Genomic DNA, 16,511 nt, shown 5'->3' on the forward strand with positions numbered 1-16,511 from the left:
TGGAAATGTAAATGTCAAAAATGGATAACATGTGGCATGGTAGTTTTGCCCATGGTTTTGTAAAACCATAAGTGGTTTCTCGGTTGTAAAATCACTATAAAAGGAGGGCTTGGGGAGATGTTTGTGTAATTGAGTTTAATTTGCAAGACTGGTGCTAGAAGGAGTCTCTCCGAGTTTGAGTTGTGGTGATGCGCTCCTATAAGAACTTGCATTGCAAGTGTATTGTAATCATCTTGGTTTGATAATACATTGTGCGAATTTTGGAGGGTGGGGTTTTTCTCCCAGAAGGGTTTCCCCACGGTAATCACTATGTTGTGTGTTCTTTGTTATTTTGATTATGTTATTATGCATTTCTTGAGATCTTTGCAATAGTTACTTTGATATGCATAATCGTCCTCTCAAAAATTAGCATAGGAAGCGATTGTATGCACCTTTGCTTCCTTACAAGTGGTATCAGAGCCTGACCAGTTTTGGTTCTATTTGTTGGGTACAAGGTTTTTTGAGCTAATCAAGGTTTGAGTGGGAGCTTGTGTAGAGCATTTCATTTCTATGTTGCAGGATTGAAAAGATGGCAAGCATGTCATGGAGAATTGATGTTGAAAAGTTTTTTGGAACAAATTTTGAGATGTGGAAGCTAAAGATGGAAGATCTGTTGTATGATTGGGATCTATGGGATGTGGTTGATGAGAACAAGCTGAGGCCCACAGATCCGACATTAGCTGCACAATATGATGTGACTGATAGAAAAGCTAAAGGTCTCATCAGATTGTGTCTTACAGACTTGATTCTGATTAATGTCCATGAAGAACCTACCGTGAAGAAGCTTTGGTAAAAGCTTAGTGAGATCTATCAAGCAAAATCACTTGTGAATAAGATTTTCTTGAGGATGAAGTTGTATTCCTTGAGAATGGAAGAAGGTGGACAAATTTCTGAGCATCTGGAAAGCTTTAATATGTTGGTGACTCAGTTGACCTTAGAAGGGGTGCCAATGGATGAAGAAGAAAGGTGTCAAATCTTGTTATGTTCATTGCCAGACTCATGGGATAGTCTTGTGATGGCTATAGAGAGCACTTCAGTTGTCTTGAAGATGGAGGACGTTGTTGGTTCTCTACTTTCTAAGGAGATGAGAAGGAAGGTCTCTCTAAATGCCAAAGAGGCTTTGAGTGTTCACGAAAGACCAAGAGAAAGAGGAAAGAATGAAAAGCAGCATGGCTATTCTAAGTCCAAAAATAAGGGGAGATCGAAATCCCCAAGTAAGTCCAAGGCAATCTGCTAGAATTGTGGCAAACTTGGACACTTCCGAAAGGACTACAAAGAGGAGAAGAAAAAGAAGAAGAAGAAGAAGCAAGATTCTGATTTTGAGTCCAAGAAGGAAGATGGAGATGCTTTCATTTCAGCCTTGGCCACTCATGCAGGTGAAAATGAATGTTTAATAGATTTAGGTGCATCTTTCCACATGACTCCTAATAGGAACTGGTTTAGTAAGTATGAAAATTTTGATGGTGGTAAGGTGTATTTGGGTGATAATTCAATACTTGATATTATTGGTCGTGGAAGTATTCGTGTGAAATTTTCTGATGGTAAAATTAGAAGATTTGATGGTGTCTTGCATATCCCTGGACTAGCAAGGAATTTGTTATCTGTTAGTAAGCTAATAGATGCGGGTGTGCATGTACAGTTTTTTGAAGTAGGTGTAAAATTGTGAGAGGCACTATGGTAATAGCAAGAGGAAGTAGATTGGGTACATTGTACCAACTTGATGCACGCATAGTCGAGTGCAATAGTACTTCTGATAAGATTGTGAAAAAGACTACTTAGTTGGAGAAGGAGAGAGTTTCTCTTTCAACAAATGGTCGTGGTTTTTGGGTACCCAAGGGTGCTCTGTCTATTGAATCAAAGTTGCCTGCAAAGAAGACTATGTTATGGCACCAAAGACTTGGCCACATAGGTGAGAAGGGCCTACAAACCTTGAAAAATAAGAACCTTGTTGATGGGTTGAATGACTGCAATCTTGAGTTTGATTTTTGTGAGCATTGTATCTATGGTAAACAAAACCGCATTTAGTTTTACTCGAGTTATCATAAGTCTTCATGTATTTTGGATCTAATTCATTCGGATGTATTTGGTCCAGTTGATGTTCCTTCTATTGGTAGATCAGTTTATTATGTTTCTTTCATTGATGATTTTAGTAGAAGAACATGGGTTTATTTCCTTAAGAGTAAAGCTGAAGTTTTCAGTCGTTTCAAAGAATTTAAAGCAATGGTTGAATTGTAGACTAGAAAGAAAATAAAATGCTTGAGAACTAATAATGGTGGTGAATTTTGCCCCAATATTTTTGACACATTTTGTAAAGATTGTGGTATTAAAAGAGAGAAGAAAACTCTGTATTCTCCATAGCAGAATGGAGTTGCTAAAAGAATGAACATGACCTTGATGGAGAATGCTAGGAGTATGTTGAGTGGTGCTGGACTAGAACAAAAGTTATGGGCTGAAGCTATAGCCCCTACTTGCTACCTGATAAACAGGTCTCCTACATTACCTCTTGTTGATAAGATGCCAATGGAAGCGTGGTCGGGCCACAAGCCTTCACTTGGACATTTGACAGTGTTTGGTTGTGAGGCATATGCTCATGTGCCAAAGGAGAAGTGAACGAAATTGGACAACAAAGCTATCAAATGTATCTTCATCAGATATAGTTATGGTGTGAAAGGATACAAGCTTTGGGGTCCTATTGCACAAAAGGTATTTTATTCCAGAAGTGTTATTTTTAGAGAAACTAAGCCTTCTTCTGTTACAGTGCAACCAGAACAAATTAAAGAAAAGAAAGATGTGATTCAACTTCCTGCTACACCTGAGAAAGTTGAATCAAGGCCCTTAGAAAGACGAGATGTTGAAGAGAGCTCTACGAGTTCTGAATCATCAGAGGAAGAGGGAGAACCTAATCATGAAACTGAACCTTCTGAACCTAAACCAGATCTTGTTCGAAGATCTACTAGACAAAGGAAACCACCTGAAAGGTATGGGTATTCTCTTGATGATTGGAGGTGCATATTTGCATTGAATGCTAACAATGATGAACCGAGATCTATAGAAGAGGCTCTTGGTATGAATGATTTAGAGTCTTGGAAAATAGCCATGGATGAAGAAATGGTAGCTCTTAAGAGGAATCAAACATGGGACCTTGTACCATTCCCTGAAGGACGGAAGCCTGTTGGTTGTAAATGGGTGTTCAAAAGGAAGATGGGTGCAGATGGAAGCATTGAGAAGTATAAAGCACATTTGGTTGCAAAAGGTTACTCTCAAGTTGAGGGAGTAGATTATGGTGAGATTTTTTCTCCAGTAGCCAAAATGACATCCATTAGATTTTTGCTTTCTATTGCAGTAGCTTATGATCTAGAGATCAAGCAAATGGATGTGAAAAATGCTTTCCTTCATGGAGATTTGGAGGAAGAAATTTACATGTCACAGCCAGAGCACTATGTGGTGAAAGGTAAAAGTCATTTGGTCTGTAAATTGAAGAATTCCTTGTATGGTTTAAAACAAAGTCCTAGGATGTGGTACCAAAAGTTTGATACATATGTGTTGAGTTTGGGATTTGTGTGATCTAAATCTGATCACTGTATATATTTCAAATTTGATGGTGATGGTTTCCTGGTTATTGCCTTGTATGTCAATGACATGTTGTTTATTGGCAAAGGAAAATGTTTGATTATAGAGTTAAAATCTCAACTCTCAATAAAGTTTGAAATGAAAGATCTTGGTACAACTAGGCACATTTTGGGAATGGAGATTATACGAGATAGATGGAATAGAAAGCTTTGGCTAGGCCAAAGTAAGTATGTTGGTACTATTTTGAAAAGATTCGATATGCAGGATGAAAGACCATTGAGTGTTCCTGTTACTATGGGAACAAAGCTTTCTAGCTCACAATGTCCTACATCCCCATTGGAGATGGAAGAGATGAGTCGAGTACCATATCAAAGTGCTGTTGGAAGTTTGATGTATGCTATGGTTTGTACAAGACTAGACATTGCCCAAGTAGTGGAAGTACTTTCCCATTATATGTCTAATCTAGGAAGAGCACATTGGGATGCAATAAAAAGAGTTTTCAGATACTTGTGGGGTACCTCAAAGTACTCAATATGTTTTCATGGAATAGGAAGTGAGCATTCCTTGGATATTCAAGGCTATGTGGATTCAGACTGGGCTGGTGATGTTGATAGAAGAAGATCCACCAGTGCATATGTGTTTACATTATTTGGTGGTGCAATTAGTTGGATGAGTAAGTGACAGGCTATGGTCACTTTGTCCACTACTGAGACAGAGTATATGGCAGCTACTCATGCCTGCAAAGAAGCCATCTGGCTAAAGAGATTGTGTTCAGATATAGAGTTCAAATAGGGTGCAGTGACAATTTATAGTGATAGCTAGAGTGCAATCTGCCTAGTGAAGAACCCAACTTTTCATGCAAGGACCAAGCACATTGATGTACAATATCATTTTGTGAGAGATATAATCAAGGATGGGAAGGTGAAGCTAGAAAAGGTAGAGACTTTGGTGAATGTTGCCGATGCATTAACTAAGCCCGTGAGCATAGAAAAATTTAGATGGTGTTCAACATGTGCCTCAACCTTGCAATCCTTTCTTGGAAAATTCCAAGAATTTTTTTGTGGAAGTTTTCCACTTGTTTATGCATTCAAAAATGGTTAGTGAGTTGTTAAAATGAGTCTTGTCCATAGTAGAATATAGGTAGGTCATTTTTAGAGCCTTGATGACTCATATTGTGACTTTTATGGGGGTCTAGACTAAGAGACAAAATTGTGGACGGGATTACTATTTTAACCTGGTTGTTTTTCCATATTGGAAATGTAAATGTCAAAAATGGGTAACATGTGGCATGGTAGTTTTGCCCATGGTTTTGTAAAACCATAAGTGGTTTCCAAGTTGTAAAATCACTATAAAAGGAGGGCTTGGGGAGGTGTTTGTGTAATTGAGTTTAGTTTGCAAGATTGGTGCTAGAAGGAGTCTCTCCAAGTTCGAGTTGTGGTGATGCGCTCCTGTAAGAACTTGCATTGCAAGTGTATTGTAATAATCTTGGTTTGATAATACATTGTGCGAGTTTTGGAGGGTGGGGTTTTCCTCCTGGAAGGGTTTCCCCACAGTAATCACTATGTTGTGTATTCTTTGTTATTTTGATTATGTTATGATGCATTTCTTGAGATCTTTGCAATAGTTAATTTGTTTTTATAATCGTCCTCTCAAAGATTAGCGTAGGAAGCAATTCTGTGCACCTTTGCTTCCTTACACGGTAGGGATGTGTTTGTTTATATTTATTTATTACTATAGGTGTAATGCAAAGAGTGAGAATAAAATTATACTGAACACATGTAGGTTTTTTTATTGGAATAAGAATCTAAGAATTACAAAGGGATTAAAATCATTTATGATACAGAAAAGACAACATTGTTACAGCATAATCACTTGACTATGCTCAGCACATCATACTTGACCATAACTACAACAATGCTGGAATAAAATGAATCAGCCAACAAAGTAGCATGATATGGCCTTATGTATCAGACTTGACCATCACTACAACAATATTGGATAAACAAGAGTTGGACAATAGTGCAGTATGATATGGTGCTCTCCAAATCATGATTAGCCACAGAGCTAGAACTCCCTTCTTGTTGAGTCATCTTTATACATGCTGCAAAGTCTAGTCTAGACTAGACGGGAAGGCTGTCTTGATTTTGTTTTGTAGCATCTCATGGAGTTTTTTAGCGTGTACATTAGCAGCAATGTCCTGAACAGAGGAGACAATCCAAGTCATTAAAGTTAACAAATTAGAACATATAGTTTGTATTTCTATTTCCAATGGAAGAAAGGAGTGGGAAAGGGCGGCTTGACATCGAATCTTCCAACTATCTTTGATAATAATCAGCTTGCAAGAGTTAGAAACCATGTTATGAGTGGGTGAAGATCCAAGAAGAGCATATTTCCATGACCAAGTGAAATTGAAAAAAAAAGGAGTGTAAGTTTTAAGGGCTGCCCACAACAACTTAACATGAGAGCAGAGCCAAAAATAGTAGATTAATGATTCATCTTTACCACAAAAGGGACAGTGTGGCTGCTGAATGAGGAATTTAAGTTAGGAGCCCACTGGAAGCTTGGCGTGGAGAAGTTTCCAAGCAGTAAATTATGATTGAGCATCAGCTTTTGTTTTCCAGATTTGAAGACTGAGCTTGTTCCAATGAGACTGGCTACATTTCCATTTCCAAATAGAGTTGAGATGATGAGAAATGGCCAAGTTAGGTAGAAGTTTCCTGCACAAAACTTTGAGATGGAAAGAATGAATACTGCTACCATTAGGGCACCTCCAGTCCTTTAGGAAACTAGAGTGACTACTAGAAGAAAGAAGGATAAAGAGATTAGGAGGAACTAGCATTTGGAGTTCAGTTACAACCACCTTGTTAGTATTGCTTAAATTAAAACACAATTTGAGTTGAGGCCACACTTTCCAAGTGAATTTTATAGAGTCCCAAAGGTCTCTAAGTACCTGAATGCCTTTCTTAAAGAGGCGTTTAGATTTGAACCTAGGTATCCTCGCCAAAGGGCTACCATTGTGCTGAATTAATTTATTCCACCAAATTGAAGACATGGAAAAACTAGATCCATGGTTGCCAAGCCTTCCAAATACAATTAAGAAGAGTTGAGCCATGAAGTTTAAAGAAGGGGAGAAGGAGAATCTTATCATTCCAATGAATTATGCTCCAAGACTTACTAGCAATGGTTGTTTGAATTCTATATCTGATCAGACTCTTCTAAGGAGAAATCTCATCTAAGGCTCTATTGAACCATTTCACAGATAAGTAGATCCCTTGAGTGTAAGGGTCTATGATACCCAACCCTCCCTTATCCTTTGGAAGGATACAATGAGAGCATGACATAGTAGGAATACCTTTTTTATTGTCCATTTGGACCAAATAAAATTATGAATGAGCTGATTCATTTGATTATAACAAGCCTTAGATGGTAACCAACATGAAGATATATAAACATGGCTAGCTAAGAGAATTTTATTAGCCACTTGAATATGGCCAGCCATGGATAAATAGTTGTTTGACCAAGTCAATAGTTTAGATTTGAATTTACATAGGAACCATCTCCACATATCTTTCAATGAAACTCCAATTCCAAATGGGATACCAAGATATCTGGTAATGACTCCATGTTTGATCTCTTTCTAGTCATTAGGAATCCATGGGTGCTGAGAGTTGGGATGGGTCTTCCAAAATTATGTTTTGTGAGTAGCAATTTTTGAACCAGAAACTACGCAATCAAACTCGAGGACATCCAACAAATTATTAACATTCTAAGCTGAGTTTTGGAGAGAAATCACATTGTCATTAGAAAAATGGGAGTTGAGGGCTGTCATGTGGCCAGGAAGGGAGATGCCTTGAATAAAGTGAGTCTTTTGAGCATGCTGAAGGAGATAACCAAGGGCATCAGCAGAGAGGACATAAAGAAATGGCGCAAGAGGGCAACCTTGGTGTATTGATTTTGAAGAGGGAATTGTGAGGAAAGGGTACCATTAATCGCCAATCTAGCATTTGCATCCATGAAAAGCATACGAACATGGGCACAAAGGTTAGTTCTAAATCTTAGCCATTGTAGCATCTTAAGAATGAAAGGCCATCTTATGCAATCATATGCTTTGTCAAAATCAAGCTTTAGAATTAAAATGTCTTGAGATGTCTGCTGAGCCCATTCTATAGCTTCCCAAGTAAGCACCAAGTTGTCCAAGATAAATCTACCCCCAAGGAAGCCATTTTTCTCAGGCCTCACAATTTCTTGTGTGATAGGTTTAATTCTTTTAGCTAAGGCTTTTGCAATGATCTTATAAGTAGTATTAAGCAGTGTAATTGGCCTCCAAATATTAGTAGTATTGTCTTGTTTGCCTTTGGGAATAAGCAAAATAAGACCTTGATTAATAAAAAGTCTTAAGGATCCCATTTCAACACCCTCAAGGTAAACATTGTAGAAATCATCCCTGACGTGAGGCCAAAGTGCACAATAAAACTCCATAGGCAGACCATCCAACCCTGGGCTCTTCTCTGTAGCCAATTTATACATAGCATCTTCAATTTCTTCCAAAGTGAGATAATGATCAAGGAAGGCACTATAGTCATGTGGTATTTTTCAAGGAATACAACCAGCCAAGCTGTCCTCCATAATATGGAGTAAGGGATCATTGCTTGATTCATTTGCGAAAAGTTGTTTGTAGTGTTCATAAAAAGTTTTCATGATAGCTTCATGGCTGGTCTGAGAAGCGCCATCAGCATAATTAATCTTTTTTATGTGCTTCTTTTTGTGTTTGTGTTGCAGATATTGGAAAAAAAATCTAGTACTCTTATCACCTTCTTTCATCCATTGTAAGCGAGCCCTTGTTTGAGCTCCCTTACCTTTGTAAATTGCTAACTTGTGGATAAGGTGTTCAGTATGAGCTACAGATTATTGGGCACAAATATCTCCAGGATTGTTGTCTAGAATTTTTTTGCCGTTAGAAAATTGCCCTTTAAGAGATTTCTCAAATATCTGACGCTTAGTAGCTACTCTTCTACCATAGTCATGAAGAAAGAGAATACAACAAGAGATTGTTCGTTCCCACCAACTTATCCATCTATCATTCTAAGGTTTAGGTTTAGCTTTCCATGTAACAAGAAGGCCATCAATGCAATCATGATTTTGCAAATGAGAGATGTTGAGTTTTTAAGGGAGTTCATAAGGGAGAGATGTTCCTCCAGCAAGGGAGAGGGTAGTAAGAATAGGTAGGTGATCGGAGAGTGTTGCCATCAAGTCAAGATGTACCAAATGCCCTAAGTTAGTAAGGATAACATAAAGATTTGATGAGATATAAAATTTGTCCAAGCAACTCATCTTTCACAAGGAACCTTCACGACAATTGTTCCAAGTGAACTAGTGTGGCCTATGTGAACATGATTTTCCCATGATTGGATCATGCACACCTAGGGAGTTACGAGCCAAGGTCCAAGATTCAAACTCAACATGTGATAAATAGTTTTGGCTAACCCAACTTCGATCTACTTGGTGCTCTATCATGTTGAAATATCCTCCAAAACCTATTCAATTGTAGGCAATTGTGTATGCATCCAATCCCATAAAGCAATTCTTTTGGAAGGGAAGTTGGGAGCATAAATAGAGCAGAAACCAATCAGCTCTCCTTGAATGAGAATAGTGGCCCAAATACAATTTTTATTAGGGTCTAAACTAGAGGCAACAAGGGACTTAGCTAACCAGGGGGCTAGGCCCAACACTACTCACCTAGAGCCATCAACATGCTTGGTATGGCAAAAGATAGCCTCTTTCCATATGCAAGCAAGAGTTGCGTCGAGACATGTTTGACTAACTTTTACTTCTTGAAGCATGATTACATCTAAATGGTTATTCAAAATTGATTGTTTAACTTGATATTTTCATGATGGGATGGTTAGACCCCTCACATTCCATGATTGAATTCAATATTTCATTGGGAGACCAGGATCTCCTCTTCCATGAGGAGAGAATTAAACTGATTTTCTGATACAAGAACACTGTTTTCCAAGGATCCAACCATAGGAGTCCTCTCTCTAGAGGTTGACCATGATCGAGGCTTTGTAGGACTCAAAGGAGGAGATCCCATAGGAGGGCAACCCACTTGAGAGGAAGGGATTGAAGGACAAGAAGCATGTAGTTAGTATGGTTGAATTCAATTGTTGAACATTATAGTAATTTTAGATTTTACAACTTCAAAAACATCAATACTATTAAATATATTTATTTTTAATTCGTAGATGCATTATGTAACAATTTATTCATTATATATATAGAAAAGTTATTATCCTTAATTAACTTCTAGTCAAAGTGTTTGAATACTAATTTATCTTTTGATCAATACATTTAGCTATTATATGGAATATTGTAAACCTTTATCCTTTTGAGTGTTATGAATTGGACATTTATTGATTTTCAATCAAAGTTTGGAGATGTGACTCATTATTCAACTCATTATGTAACTCATAAATATATTATGACTAGTTCAAAGTGTCCTCAAAATGGACTTTAAGAATATTTAACCAAAATTTTATTAAATTTTTTATATTGAATTAAACAATTAATTATTGTTTCTAAAATATCATATTTCCTTCTACAATAAACTTATACACAATTAAAAATGAATAATTTATTACATTAGTAATAATAAAATGAGTTTATATTTAACTTTCATATTAAATACAAATGAACTCATAGTTCAACAAAATGAGCTATATATTGCATGTGTTTTCATATAAAGTGCAACTAGATCTGCACAAGTGAATCAATACTCAAACCCAAAAAAAAATTTCCAACTATATATATATATTGTGTAGGAAATATAATATATTTATTGTGTTCTTCATATAGTATTTGTGATAGATAAAACTATTAATATGAATTACTCCAATGCATATGCATTGTCACCATAAGAATTGTACTTGAAGGAATAATATGTTTCATTATGATAAAGCTCTAATATAGAATGTATAAGCCCTTGTGCATGTTCACGCATGAGTCAAATTTGATGAACATTTGGTTTGTTTCTAACTTATATTTGAATTATTAGCTTTTTTTTATTAGGCCTAAGCATTTAACCAATTTTATTAATAAAATAAGATTTTACACCATCATTTAGTGTGGGAATTAGAGGAAAAGAATGGAGAATAGAAAAACCTCTGGTATAGCTCAAGATGAAGTGGTCCATAAAAAGGCACAAATACAAAGAGAAAACATGCAATATATGAGTGTGCTCTCTTATTCTTTAGAGCTAGATCAAGCTTACTATATACAATATATCTTGAATTACAATTGAATATGTCAAAAAAAAAAATTGTTGATCCACTAACAAATAATATCATTGTTTCTTTATTGGAGAGGACATCCCAAAAAGCTATCTTGTAAAGACCTCTCCAATGAAATACCTTTAACATCCTGCACTTAGAAAGAACTCTTGTTCCATTTGACTAGGAGAAAATGTTAGTTAGATACATTTCATAAATATATGAACACATAAATAACTAAAAATTAAACATGTGTATTTGTGTACTAGATTATTTTTCAACCTTACTTTCCTCTAGGATTGATATAGTATAAGAAGAATTACAATTACAATGAATATTTTTGAAAAATGAAACATAAAGATAATCATATGCCCAATTGAAATATATAATAAGAGTTAGACAATTTGTTACAATTGTCTTGAACCGAAAAAGGAGAAGACCAAAATTAATATTAAAAAATCTCCATGTAGCACTAGTTCAAAGATGTTTAATTGAAATAACGTAGATCATCATTATGATTTTTCTCGTTAAGCCTTCCTAGTCAGATTAATAGTTTGAAATTATTTAACAATCATTTTTTATCGATAAAAGGATTTCACCAAATTATTTTATTAAGTTTTAATAACTGTAATATTTTTCCTCGTTCAAAGTGGCAACAAGGGAAAATGAAAGGAGAAGAAAACCTCTAGTTTAACCTAAGACTTTGATTCTATTTGAAAAAGTAAAGTGCACAAATATAAATGTCAGGAATTATGAATGTGTTCCTTCTTATTTGTACATTTTATTATTTATATTTTGTTGGAATTCTTTACAATGAGGAGGGGCGGGGGGGTGAATCAATTATCCAAGATCCAGATGTATTATTAAAACTTTTCAAAGCTTAGTGAACCCATAAAACATCTATCATCATGCATGCATCTATAAGATTTTGTAATCCCTTAAAACTTGTAGGTTGCTGTCAAATCAATTTTCAGAAATGTAAACATGAAGCATAACAGATTCAATAACACACTTGACACAATTATTTACGTGGAAACCATTGTTCATTTTTAATTTAAGATTTCACTATAACTCATGTACTCTCAAAATTTTATTCTTGTTCATTTTGATTTTCTAAAATTCAAACTATTATGTTTTATGTCATTTTAAGTCTATTACTTTGCTCAAAACCTCACTATAGTTTATGTCATATTTCTATCCCCATCAAATATATTAATCCTATTGTGCATACAAAAACATGCAACTCCTAGTTAATATGGTCATAGAATTAAGTTGGTCACTTGAGTGTCATCACACAACTCTACAACTTGCCTCTTTCATCGTTGACCAGTCTTCTATAGGGAGCTTAAATCATTACAGTTGTGAAAGCTATTAAACAAAAAGTTTGAAACTCACAATCTTGTTGAAAACATGTGACACATTCAAAGTTGCCTTCAGAAAATGTTATTTATAATTGGGAGCTAATCCCCTGATATCTTTTAACATTCTGAATCTGTAATTACTGATTACTGATATATCTCCTTTATTATCCGATTGGCGTGTATATGCAGATTTCACGTAGTATTAAGTCAATTGATATTATTTCAATCTCTCTCAGTATGTACATTCTGATGCTTAAGTATATATGGTGATGTTCAATGACATAATGCAACTATCCCTTTAGATTTAAGAGTGGAATAATTCAACTCTATTCGTTTACGATGCGGATGTTTCTTTCAACTTAAGGTGGGGAAAATATATATTTAATCACATTTTGTTGAACAATTCATAGACCGTATGGTGCAGGAGCACCTCAAATATTCAAGCAACAATTGAAGATTATAAAGACTGCAAAGATCCTCAAAACAAATCAGAAGGAAGGAATGTATAAACAAGGTCATCAAATCAATTGGGCAGTCTTGGAACCTATAATGATGCTAAAATAATATTAGGTCTTCAAGATAGGTTTAGGTATAGGAAAGAGTTTAATGTTTAATAAAACCATTGTATGTCTTTTCAAATTCAAACGGCTGGTTTAGAGGGAAGTTCAGGTTGTAATAACTTTAAAATACCCAACTCAACGATGATAGTTAGTTGGAGTCAGTTATTATAGGGTGTCTTATAAATTGGGAAGAGTCTCTGATGTAAAGAGGAGAGAAAATATTGGAAGACTGATATGTATAGACTCATGAACAACAATATTAAAACTTAGATATTTTGCAACTCAAATTGCATATTGTGGTCCACAAACTGATTGGTTGGCTCTACAAATGCATTAATAAGCTTTCCTTCATCATTCCAAGTACTTTGTTGATAAGTTTCATGTTATTATAGGTTTTTTGTTACGCCTGTTGCAGAACCAGTAGATTTCTCTTAATTATTTATTTGTTGAAGTAGGTTTTAAAGAAAATGAAGATCTTTCCATGAGGATGAAGGCCTGATACTCATGGAAAGAGTTAATCTAACATGTATGATATATTACTAACCAAGCACGTGCAGAATTAAACAAGATAGAGATTCTACCCAAACAAGAGGTTTATTTGCTGATTGGAGACATTAAACAATGTCCATGTGAAGGTGAATCCATTGTTAGTTGGGATTGGAAATGTGTGTAACCAAGTGATTGAGAAAATCCTAGTTCAAGAGTAAGAAGTGCTAGGAGGAGTCTGCCATATGCTTCCTTTTTAAATTGTATTTTATTATTTGATTGTCATTATTGTGATTGCTCCTCATCACCATAGCAGATGTGATGCCTCATGCATTTTCAATAAATATACGACTTGAAGACTTGAATCCTGCAAAATGCATTTCAGTAACTTGTGAGAATTAGTACCGATAACAATGAAACAACTGATTACTTTTTCAGTTTTGGCAATGCTATGGCTGGTTTCTGCCACTGCTGATGATTATTGTGGACTGAAAGTTGGCTATTATGGCTATGCGTGCCCTCAAGCTGAATCAATAGTCAGCTGGACAGTTTTTGAAGCTCTAAAAAGGGACCTTACGTTGGCCCCGGCCATTATAAGGCTGCATTTCCATGATTGTTTTGTTAAGGTAAGTAGTTTAGTTCAACTTACTTCCACTATGATATAAAATTGGGTTAACTATGATAAAAAAAAAAAATTCTCATTTGCAGGGTTGTGATGGATCCATTCTTATTGATTCCACACCAGGAAATACAGCATAGAAAGAATCGCCTACTAATTTTCCAAGTCTCGGCGGCTTTGAACTGATAGATAAAGTTAAAATGATATTAGAATCAGTTTGTCCTGAAACAGTGTCATGCGCAGACATAATTGCATTTGCTGCACGAGATTGCTCATATCAGGTATTTTATTAAATTATGAAGTTGCATGTACTTTTTAGTTCAGTGTACTCCATTTTTTGTGGTTTTTCATTAATATGACATTCTGTACATAAAAATCAACATGAATAAATGTTAGTTTAAATACATCTATTCAGTCTTGAAACAAGATAAAAGATGCGCTTTTTAAATATTTATTTATTACATTCTACCTCAAAAACTACGAGTACTAGTTAACATCTACACAGCTGAACATAAATAATAACATTCACTAAGCATTGACTTAGTGTGCTAGTTTCTCATCAACAACACATACAATGTCAGCTTTCTAATATAAACTTATTATATTAGTTTGTGATGCTAGAGTAAACTTTATGCTCGTGTTTTGCCTTCTGTTTATTTTTTGACGTGTGTTTCGAGAAACTATATGTTAACACATATCTACCATTACAATGGATCTAAAAATTGCAAACTATTTGTTAAGATATTTTTGTCATAACACTCCACTTACTATTATCATTTTAAAATGGTTCTTACATAAGAATTACATTTTCTATTTCAGGCTGGCGATATTCACTGGGATGTTCCAGCCGGACGCAGAGATGGGAGGATTTCTACGAGTGATTCGATCCTGGGGAACTTACCTCCTCCCTTCTTCAACGTCACATAGTTGACTGATTTATTTAACCAAAAAGGCCTCTCGCAAAAAGAAATGGTAATTCTATCAGGCAAGTACTGTAATACTTAAGAATTTGCAGACTTAACTATCACATATTAAAATTTGATTTTTAAATTAAAAGTTTTAAATAATTAAAATTGGTTTATTTTTAAGGAAGAGTTCAACTTAAATATCACATATTAAAATTTGATTCAAAGTTGACTTATTTTTTAAGAGTTCAACTTAAATATCATATTGATTTATAAATTAAAAATATTAAATAATCAAAATTGATTGGAAGAATTGATTACGCATAACTATTACATATACTGAAATGAAAATAATCTAATGCTTTTTTCCTTTTCCAGAGGTGGTCATTCCATTGGTGTATCGCATTGCTCTTCATTTAGCGACAGGCTTTACAACTTCAAGAACTCAGGTGTTGCAGACCCTTCATTAGAGCCTCAACTGGTCCAGCAACTGAAGCTTAGCTGTCCAGTTGCACCTCCTCCTGATCCAGTTGTCCCAATGGAAACCTCTACACCATCCACGCTGGACAGTGCTTATTACACGGAGCTTCTCAGAAACAGGGGACTGTTGACATCTGATCATACCTTAATCACAGATCCTGAGACTCTAAAAGTTGTTCAGATTAGTTCGAGGTACCCATCAATGTGGAAGACCAATTTTGCCAAAGCAATGGTGAAAATGGGCACCATAGAGGTACTCACTGGTTCTCAAGGTGAAATCAGAAAAAATTGCCGAATTGTAAATTGAGTCTAAGATCAGTTTTTCACTTGTTGGTAAGTGTGATTGTGTGATTTGTATAGAATGGGCTTTCTGTCAAGATTTATTTTTTCAATAATGTCTCTGTAGACACCTCCGTAAATTAGGGAGGTGTGAAACGTGAGGGACAGTAACAATGTAGAAGGTCAAGCTTCTGAATAGCAAGGAGCGTGCTGTGTCAGTTGGATTGAATAAGCACTTCAAGTGACAGTTTTCACTCTTTGGAATCGGCCGTAGTCATGGCTATTTTCTACCTTGAGCGGTCAGACAAGGCAAAAGCAATGGTGTGTTTGACAAACAAAAAGGAATAACTAAGTCTTTCATTATGTATTTATTTATTAATGATTATTATTATTTGGTGAGGTTAATTGTTTTCTGTTAAATTCAAGTAGACTTGGGCACAAGATTTTTCAGATGAGAAAATGAGAGGTGTTATTTTGTTTTGATAGGTAATGGATTGAAGCCTTATTATTAATTAATAATTTATTATAATTTGGTGAGATTACTTATTATCTTTTGCTAAGACTTTTCAGATGAAAGGATGAGAGGCTCAAATATTTTACTTTTCTATTTATAGGTAATGGGCCTAAGTCTTATTATTTATTAAAGATTTATTATTATTTGGTGAGATTAATTATTCTCTCAACTCAAGTAGACTTGAGGACAAGACCTCCTAAATGAGAGGCTCATAATTTGTTGTGTTGGCTCATCTTGCCTAATTAAATATTTTAAGATTAAAATAATATAGGAAAGACAATGAATATTGCATAGGCTAACATAATCAATTATTGTCAATAGAAAAGTTCGAGTTTAAATGTTTTTAAAGACATAAAAAACTAGAAACCTAAAGAGAATCTTCCCAAATTTTTCTTTTTTTAAAAACACTCTTACTCTATCTTTATGCTTG

At 35.1% G+C, this 16,511-nt stretch overlaps 1 pseudogene; it reads left to right on the forward strand.

The window, feature by feature from the left end:
• The first annotated feature begins 640 nt into the window (after positions 1-640).
• LOC149560591 (peroxidase 5-like) lies at positions 641-15,595 on the forward strand (annotated as a pseudogene).
• The last annotated feature ends 916 nt before the right edge of the window (positions 15,596-16,511 follow it).

The sequence above is a fragment of the Cupressus sempervirens genome, chromosome 4, assembly GCF_028749045.1.
Source record: "Cupressus sempervirens isolate cs-2001-9-10 chromosome 4, ASM2874904v1, whole genome shotgun sequence".
NCBI lineage: Eukaryota > Viridiplantae > Streptophyta > Pinopsida > Cupressales > Cupressaceae > Cupressus > Cupressus sempervirens.